The sequence below is a fragment of the Mustela lutreola genome, chromosome 4, assembly GCF_030435805.1.
Source record: "Mustela lutreola isolate mMusLut2 chromosome 4, mMusLut2.pri, whole genome shotgun sequence".
In the NCBI taxonomy this organism is placed as follows: Eukaryota; Metazoa; Chordata; class Mammalia; order Carnivora; family Mustelidae; genus Mustela; species Mustela lutreola.
In genome coordinates, this window is record NC_081293.1 from 7656174 (window position 1) to 7672490 (window position 16317).

The 16317-nt window shown below is 51.1% G+C and overlaps 1 protein-coding gene across 5 annotated transcripts in view; it reads left to right on the forward strand.

Annotated features, from left to right (window-relative positions):
• CHST15 (carbohydrate sulfotransferase 15) overlaps positions 1 to 16317 on the forward strand; it is a 75142-nt gene that overhangs the window by 24271 nt on the left and 34554 nt on the right. The window lies entirely within an intron of this gene.

Consider the following 16317-nt stretch of genomic DNA (forward strand, 5'->3'; position numbering starts at 1 on the left):
TATGCTTTCTTTGTGGGCTTGAGGCCCAGAATCAGACCTGCCACTCAAAGATAAAAATGATCCTGCTTTAATCATTTGAATTTGTGTTTTTAATGAAAACTTTGCAGTTATTCACAAGGTCTTATTTTTTTAAAAGATCTGTTTCCTCTGTCTTTCTGGCTTTTTTTTTTTTTTTTTTTTTTTTTTTTTGGTATTTAAGACTATGGCCATCGATATGAAAGCAGAATTTTTTTTTATAAGAGCACAGCAATTCTGTTTCAACTGACTTAGAAGACATTAAAATGTATGTGTTTTGATCTTCTTTTCCTGGATTAGAATATGAAGGATCCGTTGTTGCAACAGACAGCAAAGCAAAGTAATTCATTCTGATGCATTTCAGCGAGCCAGCCTTCTAGAAGAGGCCAGAAGGAGGCACGGAGCTGAGCGAGACAGAACAGAACAGACCAGAGACCTACCTGATGTGTCAGCAAAACCCGGACCCAAAGAGCAGGAATGCTAGTAGGAATGGGAATAGTAGTAACGGGGGCGATGTGCTGTCGTCTAGTCGAGGACGTAGGGGTGTGCCCGGCTCCTTGCGCAGCACCGTCCGTGGATTCTCTCAGTCCTCCCTTCACTTCGGTTAGACTAGACATTGTCATTATCATCTCCGGTTCCCAGATGGAACTGAGGTGAGCTTGGGGTCAGGCCTTGGAGCCAGAACCAGAGCCCCAGCCAGCTGGATGGGCCCTGTGCTTGTGACCACCACCCGGCTCCCGAGCAGGGGGCACGCGGAGCCGCTCATCCGTGGAGCCTCTCGCTGCCACCCTTGGCTCTGCCTGTGGCCCCTGGAGCAGGTGAGGACAGGAGGCAGTGACTCCCGGAATCATCCAGATGCTCCTTTTTTGCTTCCATTATTCTAAGAACTCAGGCGAAGGTTCTGGGAGCTTGGACGTTCAGTATCTGGCTAATTGCTTCATTTTACAAGTTTAGATGCAACTTTTAAGGAAATTTGAAAACTTGGGGCTCCTGAGTGGCTCAGTTGGTTAAGCGATGCCTTCAGCTCAGGTCATGATCTTGGAGTCCTGGGATCGAGTCCCACACCTGGCTCCCTGCTCAGCGGGGAGTCTTGCTTCTCCCTCTGACCCTCCTCCTGTCTCATGCTCTCTCTCATTCTCTCTCTTTCTTTCAAATAAATAAATAAAACCTTAAAAAAAAGTGGAAAGCCTGACTCTACTTGGGGGAAATGATGTCACCATATATCTAATTTTGTCTCCCCAAATTCCCGACAGCCGAGGCTTCCCGTTCGGGCTCAGCTGCCCAACACGTAACATCCTCCCTCGGCCCTCCTTGTCAGACTCGAAAGTCACCTTAGGTTTTGGGGCAGCCTGACCGACCTTTACCTATGAGACGAGAGCTTCAAACCAGATGGTGTCACAGGAGTCCAGCGCTGTGCTGGTGGCTTCTGCGCCCGACGGGAGGGCAGGTGTTAGAAGGTCCGCACAGACATCAGCTCTGGTCTGCCTCCCTCCGCCTGGCCCAGCCCCGGTGACAGAGCAGCTGGGGCTGAACGAGATGCTGCCATTTCCCTGATGTGAATGGAAATGACCAGCCAGAGCATATCCATAAAAGATAAGCATCTTAGAGCTTCATGCTACCTCTGAACAATGTTCCTAATTTCTTCTTTGAAATCTCCCAAGAGGATTTTAAAGAGGCTTGAAGTAGGCTGCTCGCAGGAGTCCTGGCACCGTGGCAGGTCCTCGTGTGAGTGCGGAATGTGGGGTTCGGACGGCTGCTGTCGCGTCGCCGGGGCTGGGGGCCTATGGGCCCAGTGACGCTCGGAAAAGGCCAGCCAGTGACTCTGGGATGTGCAAACAGCTCCTCTGCACCAGCTGCAAAGCCCCTTTGTGGGGTGGCAGGCGGGGGGTGGGGGCGAATGAGGCAAAAGCAGGGGGCTGAAGCCGAGGTGTGTGCTAACGCAGGCTCTGTGTCCAGAAGGCCCTGGAGCCTGGGGGGGTCCAGGGGGAGCCACCCTGAGGAGGGAGGTGACCTGCAGTCTAGGGAGGGTGCCGCCCTGTCCCAGCTGAAGCGGCCCGTCTCTTCTCCAGGTAGTGAAGTGAGCGCATTTGGCCATCCCCCACACCTCGAGGGTTTGTTCCCCTCCTGCAGTTTAGCCTCGGGTTTTATGGGTTTTACAACTATGAGGGCAGAAAGGGTGTGAAAACCTCAGAAACACTGAGTCAGCCACAGACGGTCCAGCCAGGTCCTAACTGTTTGTCCTCAGAAGGTGGAAGGTCATCCCGGTGCAGGGACATTTAGAAAAAAAGATCAGCCCCCATCGCTGTGTGAAAGTGTCCAGTCGTTTCTCCCAGGCGGCCTGGTGAGAGGAGGCGTGGGTGAGGCCTAGGAACGGAGGCAGAGGCAGGGACAGACACGGCCTGGCGGCCAGGGTGGGAGAGCGCCCCGGGTTCGAGCCCCAGGTCGTTTGAAGCACCCCGGGTTCAACCCCCGTGCGTGTCTCTCTGCCAGAGCCAGTCCCCGCTCACAGGCCCTGCCTGCCCCAGCCCTGTCCCGTGCCACCAAGAATCCTTTAACCCCAAGCTAGTTTCCCCCACCCGTAAAACCCAGTAAGTCCCCCAGATTCATGAAATGGAGGAGCGCATTGAATTATAGAGGGGATTGGTATTTTCTCTCTTCCGAAGTAGAGAAGAGGGGGGAGGGGAGGGGCCACAGAAGTAAAAAGGAAAGAAAGAAAGAAGGAATCGGGAAAGGTAATCAAAGAAAGGTAATCGGGATCTTTAGTGCACTCTCCCTACTTGACGTTTTTGAAACCTTTTCAAGCCCTTTACAGGAAGGGAATGAAAGCGACCCGGAGGGAGCAGGGGTCTTTCTTTCTTTCCTTTTGTTGTGAACGCAGTCCTGGGATCTGTGGCATTGTGCAGAGAGATGGTGGCATCCAAGTGTGTGCAGAAATTTGCCTGAAAGGGGGTTGTAAGAACTGAAGACGGGTAAAAACGGAACGGAAAAAACAAACCCCTGGCCGCAGATAAGAATCCTATAATTTCCCAGGACGTATCATTTTGTGTGTTCCTAAGCATGAAAGCTAATTTAGAAAAACGAGGGTTGTACTTGACATTGGAGGGAATGAGATGCCGTCGCAGGCCCCAGTGGCCTTGGCTTCTGCTCCCGAGGAACTGGGGCAGTGGGGGCGGCTCTTGGAGGCGTTAGGAACCTGATGCCGAGGGGGCCCGGGCCAGCCCTCGGTGCTGTGGTGGAAGCCTGTGCCCGCAGCCGGCCCAGCAGACACCAGGAGGTGGGTTGACATAAGGACTCATCCTAGAGAGGCAGAATTTCACCGTGCAGAAATTTGAGTTCTATTTTAAACACCACCACCCCCTGCATTTATTGGGAATTCTCTATTTGCGATGTGCTGTATTTTTATATGTCTCCTGCCTCCTGCCTCCCTTTCTCATATTCTTCCTTTAGGAAATAGTGGTACGAGTGAATGAAGAGGCATTCTAGCTGCCGTGGAGATCCGGTACATGGTCAGGGTCGGGGCAGCCCAGGAAGCACACACAGATGGGAGCTGGAAGGGGTTGGATGGATGAGCGTGGGGTCCGATTTGGTATGGGGTCGATGGAGGTCCTCGGCGGACATCTGAAGGGTGACCGGAGTTCGTGAGCCAGTGGTGTTAGGGGAGGTGGTAGGTGGCCTGGGGAGCTGGGGGGTGGCAGTGGGATAAACGGTAGAGGGGTGGAGGGGGCACCCAGGGCCGCTGTTTCTCCCTTTGTCTTCCTATAGCATGGTGGGAGAGTGCGTGATGTCCCCCATTTACAGCCCAGTGGCCCAGAGCTCCGAGGTTAGGTGGCCTGCCCCAAGTCATCAGCTGGTGTGGTTATTTCAGGATCTGGTGGTGTCCCTGGGCTGCAGGTGCCACCAAGCCCCGTGCTCTGCTCAGCCCCTCATGCTTTCCTGTGGACTCCAGGTCCAGTGCTCGGGCTTTGGTTCCACAGCCTCTCCTGGGCTTTTGCAGGGATGAGGAAAGCATCACGTAGGGCCTCGCGTTGTGTAGAAGAAAAATTCTTACTGACTGTGAGCATGAGCAGCCTCGAGGTCTGAACAAGTGTGTGTTTTAGCCAAATATTTATTTTGCTGAAACAGAGACCAGAAGACTTCTTGATAGCGAGTCAGCCATAAGGACTTCGTTAAAGTCATTTTTTTTTTTTTTTAAGTTGAGACTTTTTTTTTTCTCTCTGCAGACAAGTCCTGACCTTTATAACGAGGCCTGAAGGCTTCCCAGATCTTTATGAAAAAGATTCCACTCTTCTCTGGGTCATTTGACCAGGTTGCTTTGTTTACAACCTTTGTTGTTGGGGTCCAGAGACCTGAGGGTCCAGAAGTGTCTCGCAGCCCGGCTGGCTGATTTCCTGCGCAGTGTAGTTCCCTTCTGTCTCCCTGTCCTGCTTTCCCTGCTTGCGGAGAAGAGGCCTCTCTCCCGGGCGAGCAGCAGCCCCTGTTCGCCAGCCAGACGGGCAGGGAGGTGGCTTGCGAGAAACGGAGGTGTTCGAGGAGGACGTAACCTGTGCGATGACACTTCAAGTTTTGAAACTTGGAGGGTTGTTGAAAAATAGAGGCCGCTAAACACTTCGAGAGTATCTCCGCTTCATGGAGAAGAGAATTCCTTGTCCGTGGCTCGGCCGTACCCACGTTCCGTGTCTGGGGGAGATAGTTGTCTAGATAACACCTGCTTGACCTGTTTCTTTTACTGAGTTGGGTCTGTGGATACGAGAGTGCAGGGAGGTTACCTGAAATGGGTTTCTTCAACCTCTAAAGGAGGCTTTGAAACCACTAACTTGATTGACTTGAGTGACTTGATTCCTTCTGGGGGGTCTCTCCGTCCATCCGAAAAGCAGTGCTCGTCTCCGGGGGTCCTGGTGGCACTAGGGTCTTCGTCATCGTGTCACCATGGGCAGGGCTCCCTTGCAGGCCTATTTCGGGCTCTTCAGGCCTGGCCCTGCAGCTTTCCTCCTTCCTGCTTCGCAGCCGGACTTGGCCGGGTCTTCACACACAGTCTGGCATCCCTCCCTGCCGAGCCGGGATCCCCGCGGCAGTGGAGGGAGGGAGAGGAGGGGGGGAAGCAAGGAAGGTGGCTTGGTTGCTGCTCCCTGGGCGCCGGGTGCCAGCAGCTAGCACCCCGCGTGGATTACCCCCGAGTGCCTGGGGCGGTGTGGTAGCCGCGGCCGGCGTCCATTCTGCAGGTGAGCAGACTGACGTCCAGAGGGGGAACAGCGTGCCCAGGGGCGCACAGCGACCAGATGGGCATGTGTGTGTGCTCACATACATTTTCGTCTTTTTTCTCTGCCGCTACGTTCTTCTTTCCACGAGGCCCATGGGCCCATTCGATGCCTGGGTGCTCCTATGACGCGGGGTCCTGGGTCTTCATCGTCGAAGTCTCATTTGGCATCAGCAGACAGCACAAGGCAGTGTCCTCCAGGGTCTCCTTTTGCTCAGGGACCCCTGGTGCTCTTTTGGCCAGTGCGCCGGCAGGATTGTAAATTATAAATGAGCGTACCCGCTCCGGGGTTTCCACAGCAGTGGTGGGAAGGCGGGGCGCACTCCGAGGCCCACGTCATTCTGAGGTGGAGATGGGATTTTTTTTGTTTTGTTTTGTTTTAAATGACAGTGGAGCATTATGGTCAGTCCAGTGGGAAGACGCTGTCCATGCAGAGGTAACTTGGGAAATGCCGAGATGAAGTGGGGCTTGCGTGTAACGGCCCGTTGGTGCTGTGCACAAAGCCCTTTGTGCCGCCAGACCCTGCCTTGAGGGGCCCTGTGGCCTCTGTGCCGTCCCCGCAGGCCACCCGAGCTGGGGATGGGGACAAGAGTGCACTCTTTTCCCACAGAAGGGGAAACCAAGGCTCAGAGACAAGAACCCCTATCTTGGGGGTCTTGGCCCGGTCCATTTTCCACTGGTCATGCCATTTTATTCCATAGTTATGATTTTTTATTTCATCTTTACTATCTTTGTGGTGACAAAAGGAATGCTTGTTCTATGTGAGGAGACTTGGAAGGCAGATGGAGACGTGTAAGTGGAGAGCAAATTCTTCCCACAGTGCACCCCCCGGCTGGCGTGAGTGTGCGTGTGCAGAGACAGGCAATGTGGGTTCAGATTGTGTTTGAACCCAGCTCTGTGTCTTATTTGCTGAGTGATTTAGGATAGGAGACATCACTGCCCAGAGTCTCAGTTTTCTTATCTGCAAAATGGGGCAATTACATGTACCTTTAGCACAACCTCGTCATCAGGGGAGATGGGAGGCAGCACAGTGCCTGCCACAGAACAGGTGCCCATTCCTGTGGGTTCTCCTCCCCCTGCCCGATGGCAGTTCTTCTCAAACTCACCTCCAGGGCACCCTGAAGGCAGAAGACTATTCCCAGTGGGGTGCCCCAGCTGGCGCCAAGCAGTGTGCAGACGGCAAGGCAAGCTGTGACTCTGGGCAGATTCTGTAGCACTTAGTGATAAATCTGAGCTTAACTTTACTTAAAAACAATGCTTTTTATGTTGGAAATGTTTATATATTTTGAATATGGGGGCTTCAAATTGTCTTGTAGCTTCCTGCAACCCTTGGCGCACCTGCCCACGCCCCTGGGGGCTGGTGTACCCCCATATCCCTGGGGGGCTTGTGAACCTCCCCACACCAGTGGGGTCCGTACACCCAAGCTGGGGTTGGTGCTGGAGTGGTCCTCGCCTCTTGCCACAGCTAGTAAGGGCCAGGCCCGTGGGCCGACAGTGAATGTTCATTGCCTGCAAACAACACCCTGGAGAAATCCATCTCACCTTGTCCTAAAACACTCCCTCGGACATGGTGATCCCATCAGATGGTTCACTCGTCTCATCAAAAAGAAATAAATTCCAAAGAAGTGTTTTCAGGAGGTTCTTTGTATTCAAGGGTTAAGCAGATTCTTATTTTGCTTATCTTTGAAAATAAAACAATGTTTAAAACTATTCAGATCAGCAAAGCCATCTGGTGGGGAGTACGCAGCTGCTCTCCATTCAATTGTGCCGCCTTTAATTTATTCATTGAAGGGTGCCGCTGTACATCTGCAAAAATCCTTATTTGCACTTGGTTTTGAACATGTGAGCTATGTGTCTATGCGAGACCTCCCTCTTCTTCGCCCGAACTGAAGGACATCTGGGTTGGCTCTCCCCTCTTCCTGAATTCCGGTCTGAGCCGGCGGGAGGGTGCTGGGGACTCAGCTGGGGCAGAGCCACCTGGCTTCTTTAGGCCCTGAGATGTCATCTCTGTGCCTTATACTTGGAGCTGCGGCTACTTTTCATTCACTTTGCTGTTTGTGTTAAGGGAACACTGTTGAGTGGCAGCTAGAACCTGGCAGGTGCTGGAAACCTTGAAAGTGTGCAAAAAGAAGAGTTAATAGTATATCGCATAGCTAGGTTCCTGATTACTGCACCATGTGCCGTGTCTGCTTTGGGAAGAAGAGGATGAGGGTCTGAGTGGTGCCGGGGTTTGCCTCCAGTCAGTGGCTGATTAAGGGGCTCAGCAAGTGCTCTGCCCAGGCCTACTGATCCCCAGGTCTGCTGTCTCTCTACTCTATGTCATAGGGAGGAGGAGGGATGCAGCATCCCGTTCTCCGGGCTGCAGTTTCCCCATCTGTGAAGTGGAAATGCTAATCAAGCTTGCCATGATGTATAAACAGGGTGATTTGAAAAGTTCCAGCCTGGTGTCTGGGCAAAAGGAAGCCCTACTAAGTTGGAGCTCATGTCACTGGTATTGTTGTCACTACGTGGCTAAAGCTCTGTTCTGGGTTTGCTTCTTCACTTATTAACTTAAAAAAAAAAAAAAAAAAAAAAGAAGACTTAGTGTGTACCCATCCAGTGCCAGGCACAGTAGATACCGAAGCTTGTGTGGGAGCTCTGCACTGATTGGAATTCGGGGCTGAGCATCCCTGACTCTGCCCTGAAGAGCTTACAGGGAGACAGGGTGGTGGGTTGGCCGATGGCTGCTCTTACAGAATCTGGCGGCCTCAGTTTCTAAGCAGGTTTCTCCCAGAGCCGCTATCTTACCTGACGGTGCGGTGTGGGAGCGAGGTCATGAGCTCTGCAGCCAAACAGGCCTGCAGTTGCATTTTGGTCCTGCTGCTGGCTAGCCATGGTGGGGCTCTAAGTATGCGTTCATGCCAACTGTGCCTCAATCTCCCCTATGTAACACAGAGGTCGCAGTGCTGACCTCAGAAGATTACCATCAAGAAGGGAACCCACGTTAGGGCACCTGGGTGGCTCAGTTGGTTGAGCATCTGATTTTGATTTTGGCTCAGGTCGTGATCTCAGGGTTGTGAGTTGAGCCCCGTATTGGGCTCCGCGCTCAGTGCAGAGTCTGCTTGAGATTCTCTCCCTCTCCCTCTGCCTCTCCCTACCCACGCTTTCTGTTTCTTTAAAAAAAAAGAAAAGAAAAGAAAAAGAAAAGAAGGGACCTCACGTGGTGCATTCATCTTCTGGGGTCCCTGAAAACCGTATTTTGGGTCTGCACAAAGGGTGATATTTAAGTTTGCGTTTTGAATGCCTTAACACAGACTAAACTTTGTTTCCTTGAAATTCTTTACCTTAGGCAACTGTCATTGCTTTCTTGCCAAGGGGCATTAGGCGCTCAGGTTTCGCAGCAGGTTGTAGAAGCTTATCTCCAGTAGGTTCTACCTTAGTAGAAAACCGCTGTCGGTAGATCTATGAGTCTGAGTGGGAAATCTAGTACCTAAATCTAGTGTGGATTTGCATTACCCCTGGCAGTAAGCAAATGAACCATCGGAAATCGTTTTCCCTCCCAACTGGTTTCAGAAAAAGAAAATTGTCAGCCGTGTCACAAAGACCTTGCACATCTTGTACACATTGAAGTCATCGTGTGATGCAGCAGCATGAGCATCAGAGTCTCCTGTCCACCCTTCCCTTCTGAGAAAATCCTCTTGTGCTGCACGTGGCAGAGAGACAGGGCTGTCTGGCTTTGACCGTATCGGAAAGCCACCAGCTCAGAGGAATATTAAAAAGATCCCATTCGGGACGCCTGGGTGGCTCAGTTGGTTAAACCTTTGTCTTCAGCTCAGGTCATGGTCTCAAGGTCCTGGGATCGAGCCCTACATCGGGCTCTCTGTTCAGCAGGGAGCCTGCTTCCTTCTTTCTCTCTGCTGCCTCTCTGCCTGCTTGTGATCTCTGTGTGTGTGTGTCAAATAAATAAATAAAATCTTAAAAAAAAAAAAAAAAGATCCCATTCTTTCCCCTCCTCCCCCAGCCTTCAACCGGCAGAGATCCGTGGGTCTGCGTCCCTGTCGTGAGACGCCTCTCTGCTCCGCAAAGCAGAGCTGGTTCTCCTGGGGTCTGCAGACTCTTGGGGCTGGTGGGAGTGGAGCGTGGGGGGCTGGGGACAGCCCTTGAAATGGGATATGTGATTCTGAGTGTGGCCCTGTTTCTGGAGATGGTGTTCTAGACTTCGATGGAATGTTCCAGAAGTCCTGTATTTCACATGTTTGTTGCCTCAGCAAATGCAATCGGTGCTTGATAAATATGTGCTTAAGGGTGTGGGCTAAGGAGAAAACACTTTTGTGTCTTTTGAGCTAATTGTACAGCTTTTTAAATTTTGCCTAGCGTAAAGGAGGTATGCCCCAGCTTCTTAGTGCTTGCTACAAGACCACTGGCTTTTTAGCAGCCGTAGAAGACATAAAAATGATGCCAGTGGGTCTGTATCAGGGAAATGGTCCCTTCAAATCCTACACCTGTGAGTGTCTGGGCTGAAAGAGGTCGTGCCGGCTCCAGGTTTTACCTACAAGGAAACAGGCCCAGACTTATGGTGACTTGCCGTGGGTGACCAGCGAGGTTAGTGACCAGGACTGGAGGGAGAACATGCTGGGGAGCACTCGCTCAGGGGCCCCTGCACTTGCTTGCTGCCTCATTGGGAAGGTGGCACTTTTGTGGCTATAAAATTTCAAAGCACAGAGTAGAGGTTCCAGTCTTTTCCCTTTGATGCGCAAGAACAAAAGGGGCTTCCGTCTGCCTCCCCGCCCTATGAGGCCCTTTCCATTCCTCCCTGCTGTCTTAGCTTCGGCGTTCTGTGAAGGGACCAGCCCCCCCCACCGTCCGCTGCCCCACACTTGGCACCAGGCCAGCCTCTGCAAACCTGGTCCCTATCCCGCCGCCCCCCCCGCCACTCCCTGTCCTCCCGTGGTGCCCGTCATACTTTGCAGCTACAGAAGAGGCGCCTGCAGGATGAATAGGGTCTGAATTCCAGAGTCTGAAATGAGACCATTTAAGACTCGAGGCCGACAAGGTCACTGAAGGAGGTACTTGCCTTTCCCCACCATGGCCACCTCCCACACGTCCAGGGCCGCCTGTCCTGTATCTCTGTGCAAATCTGTTCTTTAGAAGAGAGTTTCTGAAGGGATGGGAAGGGGCTGGGAGGAACGTCCAGACTGTCCGAGGCCAGGCTAGGGTGATGGTGGGCAGGGCTCCCCGTTGATGAGGTGCGAGGCGGGGTTGGGGGAGACAGGGGTCAGGGCGCTGGCTCTTTACGAGGAGCTGCGTGTCCTTGGGGGAAGTACAGAATCCCACTGGGCCTCGGTTTTTTTGTCGTGAAATGCCTGGAGGAGCAGGTATCTGCGGTTTGGACTCCCTGGAGTCCGTCCGGGTGGTGACCTGGGGCCCGACTGCCCCCCGTCCTTGCGGTGTTCCAGGTCTCTCATAGCCTGAAGGACTCCACAGTCAAAGTCCCCAGGAACCCTCCACCAGTTCCTTTCAGCTCTGACCTCCCATCCGTAAAGCCGTTAGCTGAGCCCAGCCCTTTAGACCTTTGGCAACAGGCCCGTTTCTGGAAGACTGACCCTTCGTGGTAAGCACTGAACAGGTTATGGATGGAGGAGTCTTGCGAAGGGGCTGAGCTTTTCCCAAGTAGCACCTCCAGCTGTCTTAGACTCCCCAGGGCTCCCCATTTTGGTGTCCAGGGCACCCGAATAATCCCAGTCAGGTCTGCTTGTTAGCATCTCATTTCTGCCGTAAAACTGGGCTGTTCCCTCCTCCTTCTCTGTGCCGCCGCTTGCTGCCCCTGCTTCTTTGCATTCATTGTTTCAGACTAGTTGCAGACAGGAAAATAGGACACCTGTGCCTAGCATTCTGTATACATCGTAGGCAAGTCGGCCTGGAGCAAGGGCCTGAGAGCTTCTCCTAGAAGAATGCAAAGAACACCTGTACTAGGTCTGCCAGGTGCCAAATGCCGGATGAAGCTTTTTATATCTCCTATCTCATTTCCCCTTCACATCCACGTGAGGTGACACAGATGGTTTTGCTCCCATTTTACAAATGAAGGAATAAAGTCATAGGATGGTCAAGTCATTTTCCTGAGATCACACAGCTGGCAGGGAGAGGAGTCGATGGAAATGCAGGTCTGCCTCACTCCAAAGCCTGTCAACACTTTGGATTGGTCAGAAAACATTTTTGCTACATCCCAACTTTCTACCGAGTTGGGAATCATGCGGCCTCTAGACCAGATGCAAGGGAGGCTGGCTGTATCCTGTGGAGATCCGATCACAGAGGAAATGCCTGTTTCTTCCCTATTTCGTGGGACGTAAGACTACATACTGTATGGCATGAAAAATAGTTATTATTAACAACTATGTTGATAATGAATTTACAATATAGTCAAGGATGCTTTAAAACTAGTTTTTAAGAACTGCCCGTGTTCTCGCTGACACACATTTTGGGCACACCGGGAAGACCCTGCAGGTCGCACAGTTTGAAACCCCTGTTTTAGACAAAGCACAGATGAGGTGTCTCTGTCATCGCGGAAGGGGCAACCTGGCAAGGACATCCTAAGGACTAGGCTCTAGGAAGGGCTTTGCTCAAGGAAGCACTGAGGAAATCACAGCGGACCCAGAGCGAGGCAGGGAGTAAGGTGTCTTTATCAGGAAGTGGGGAGAATGGGGTCAGTAGTCCAGATAACAAAGGAGAACAGCTGAGGTTGTCATAAACCCACATTTTGCCAGAAAGTGACCTGGTGCATGACATTTGGGCAGTTATGTCTTGTTCGAGAACAGCTGCCATCTGGGTTTCCACCACTGTTTTGGCGTATCTGCTTTTGGCATTAGCCAAGGGGTTCTATTAGGCAAAAGCATTGATTCAGTTGGGTCTGGGTCTTTGGATGAATTGCTTTGGCCTCAATCGCTCATGATTCACTTTGCTCATATAAACACACTTTTTGGAACTTAAAAACAGAAAACTATACCGGTTTAACTTAGTAACACCTAGTGCTTATAACCTGTGGAAGAGTGTATCGGTTAGCTTCTATCATGTACCAAGCCCCCCACCCGCAAGCGCCGCCAAGCCACCATGTTGTTCCCATGGTGACGGCAGAGGTGCAGAGGGTGAGTGGGTACATGTGATGAGTCTCAAGGCCTGGGCTTGGGACTAGCATGTTGTCACTTCTGCCTCATTCCATCGGCTGAAGCCAGTCTCTACACTCAAGCTAAGGGGCGGAGACTTGTATCCCTGTCTTGTTGAAGCGGCTGCACAGTCATTCATGTGAAGGAAGGCAGACTGCAGGGAAACAGGACAGGAGAATTAGAACGATTTGCTCAATGTCAAAGCTGCATCTCCCACCTCCAGCACCCAGGCTCCAGTTTTGTGTGTGATCTGTTACTGTCAGGGATTTCTTTTGAGAATCCAGAGGCCCAGATCACTTCGGGGACTTGCCTAAAGTCTCCAGGTGGATACCGCTTTGGTGTCCTGGCCCACAGACCTGCTCACTGGCTTCCTTCCTCTGACTATAGCCAGTGAGGATCATTGAGGCTTGTTGTTTTATTCTGGTGATTGACTGCATTGTGATCAAAAGCTTAAAACTCCAGCTATAAGGTTGAAACTGGTCATCTGTTGTTTGTACAGGACTCTCCAGGCTTGCTGTTTCTCACTCTCAGGGACAATCTTCTATCTTTGAGTTAAATATGAGACATGTTCCTTCTTATACTTGTTGATGAATGTTCCTTGAAGAAATGTATTTCCATATGCGTAGCCCAAAGAGAAATGTCAGCAGTTAGACATGCTAATCAGAAGAGAGCCTTGTGTTTTAGTAAAGGTCACTTAAGACCCATCAAATTTTTTTTCCCTTAAAACATTCAAGTAAAATAATGTAATTAGCTATTTTTTTTCCTTTCTCCTCCCCGAGGGCAGATGTAAATGGTCTACCTAAATGAAGCTATTTATTTAAATCCATCCAGATTTCTTTTGAAGTTTTGTACATCTTTCTTCTGCTGTATCAGCTCATAGCTACAATAATTTAATAAGTTTTTCCTAGGGTGAAATTGGATGCCCTTTATCGATCTTACACCGAGGGGGCATTCAATTACTTACTCTAAAGTGGTATTTCTGGGTCTCTCAATTACAATTTTGTTATAAATGGCTTGCTAATGATGCTTGGGGTGCATAGGTTAATAGGGGGCATCCTAGCCAAGGCTGGGTAATTGAACGCTTTCTATTTTGGGATCAGTCATCTGATCTTGCACAGGGGTCCGGGTTCCCACACTTGCTGTCTGCCTCTATCGGGCACAGTGCTGAGCTGGGGCTGGGAAGCGAGCTCACTGAAATGTACACCTGAGTACTTTGGTTTAGTACCCGCACAGGCTTGCCAGGGGTCCTGACTCATCTGAGTCGACAGGCACCAAAGTGGGAACATTCCAGACAGGTAAAGCACAAGGGATGTGTGCTGCTTGTTTTTTTTAAGGAGCACTACCTGAGTGTTCGGTTCCCGTGGCACTGTTCTCAGGATGGTCTGCGGCGTTTGGGAAAGGCCAGTTCAGGATTATAACAGCAGTCCCTTTTCCCTTCAACACAGTCATATTAATTCAATTTTTCTTCACTGGATTATGTTGGTTAATACGTCTTGTAAAGGTCCTTTTGAGAGAATACGTGGCGTGCATGCTTTTTTGCACTTGGACAAACGTCAGCCTGAACTCCTACCTTCCAGACCCTACAGGATTTGGCTTCTGGTTCCTAGCCCCCATCAGTCCCAAAGCCCAGGGTTCTATCCTCCTGGGGGGGGGGGTGCTGGGGTTTACTCCCCAGCTTCTGTCCTTCACAGGGTCTTTACTTCTCCTGAGCCCCATGTGGCTGGCTTCCTTTTCATCATTCAGACGTTACCCACCTCCCCCAACTACTGTTCTCTGGACATCCTGCTGCCGGACCCCCTTTCCTGTTGGGATGCAAGTCTCACCTGGGGATGGAGGTCAGTGTACAGAGCACCCCCTGACTACAGCCCCTGACTAGATCTGGGTCTAGTGCTGCATTAGAGAAGGCCTGTCATCGCGGTTTCCTTGTACTTTCCCTTTGTGTTTCCTTCACAGCCTTCATCCGTGCCTGACATTGTCGTGGTCATTGGCTCTTGCCCTGTAGCCCCTAACTCCTGGGAACATACAAGCTCCAGGTGGGGAAAAGCCCCTCTGTCCTGGTTTCTTCTGTACAACTCCCATCCATTCAGCCATGGCTTGGTTTGGAAGCCTCAAAACCCCAGGCCCTGCACTGACAAGGGCCACAGCCGTGTGTGGGATATGGTTATAGGACTTATTTTTAATCGATATCGTCAAGGGGTGTTTCATACTAGATACTGGTCATATGTTTCAGTAAAACTTGTAGGGTAATTTTATATTGTTTCCCCATGACAACAAACTCCAACTCTCCAGACACCAGCTGAATTGCCCTACAATTCAGTTTAGTTCTGATCGTAACTACCCAGAGCTTGCACAGACCCCACAAGTTAAGGGTTCAGACCCCCAGGATTACCCCACTTCAGATGCCGGTTACAAGCCTCGGGGTCTGAAGGCTATCCAGCTTCTGTCTGATCTAGCTGCCAATTCCAAGGTTCCCACAAGGTCCTCCTTAGGCCTGATAATTCCTTATACCCATGCTGAGAATGCAGGAAAATGCCTTATTTACTATTATCAGTTTGTTATAAAGGATACAACTATGGAAGAGCCAGAGGGAAGACACGCCTGGGGCAAGACCTGGGGGGAGGGGCGTGGAGCCACCCTCCCAGCACCTCCACAAGTTCACCAGCTAGAGGGCTCTCTGAATCCTGTCCTTTTGGGGGTTTTTATAGAGGTTCTGTTACATAGGCATGATTAATAAATCATTGGCCTTGACAATTCACTCACTGGCCTCCCTGGAGGTTGGGGAAGTGGGGCTCTAAGTTCCAACTGTCTAATGGAGGCTTGGGCTTTCTGGCCATGAGCCCCATCCTGAAGCTATGAGGGGGGTTTCCCAACAAGAGTCATCTCATTAGCATAAATTCAGCTGTGGTTGAATGGGGCTTGTTATGAATAACAACAAGATGCTCCTCTCACTCCTTCACTGAGGAAATTCCAAGGGTTTTAGAAGCTATTTGCTGGGAACTGGGGACAAAGACCACATGTTTATTTTGTATTCTGTTCCCCTCTGTCTTCCGTTGGCTTTGGGTCTCCATGACCCAACCGCACCTCCAGCACTACCTGCCCCAGGCTTGCCCCTCAGAAGGGATCTGCCCAACAGAAGAACAAACAAGTGAATGAGTTGTCACCCCAGGTCTCAGCTCCCTGTTCTGTGTTAAGAAGTGAGACGAATAGGTCTGGCCGGAGGGTGCAGCCTGCCCCGGGGAACGAATGTTTGGGCTCACCACATCCTGGAGCCTGCCTCCCTGTGGAGACTGTCAACTTCCCCAACGACCCAGTTAGTTGGCTTGTAAGAAGAAACCTTTGTTTTTGTTTAGGAATATTTTGCCCATTCTGTTGGGTCCAGATTTTGTACATTCTTGTGTTGGAGCTTCAAAGACTCTGTTTTTTTTCTTTTAAAAAAAATCTAATTAGACTTTCTGCAGCCAGAGGCACAGAAGGGTGTGAACACACTCCCCACTGAGATCCTGGTTGGAGCCTCCTTTTAGCCCCACTCGGCCTTGTCTTCAACATGTAAAAAAAATGTTTTCTTGGCTTAGCGATAGGATTTCCAAGTAGGGGATCTTGCCCTTTTGTTTCTTTGGTTTGGAAGAATTGTTTGTACCAAGTGATGGGTCAGAGGTGGTTGAGTGAGTGGGAGGCAGGGATTGGAGCCTTGAGGTTCCTGTCACGTCCCTCCAACTTCTCTCAGAGATGAGCGGGCGGCAGAGCCCCGGGTGTTGGCCTCGTTCCAGAATAGTTTGCTCCCGCACACCCCCACTCCTCTGCTCTTCCCAGAACTGCCTTGACCCCAATCTCGGCCTCCCTTAACTAGCATTTCTCAAGCTGGTGCCTTGTGACATTAGTGAGAATTCCATGGCCAATTATGTTGTGGAAATG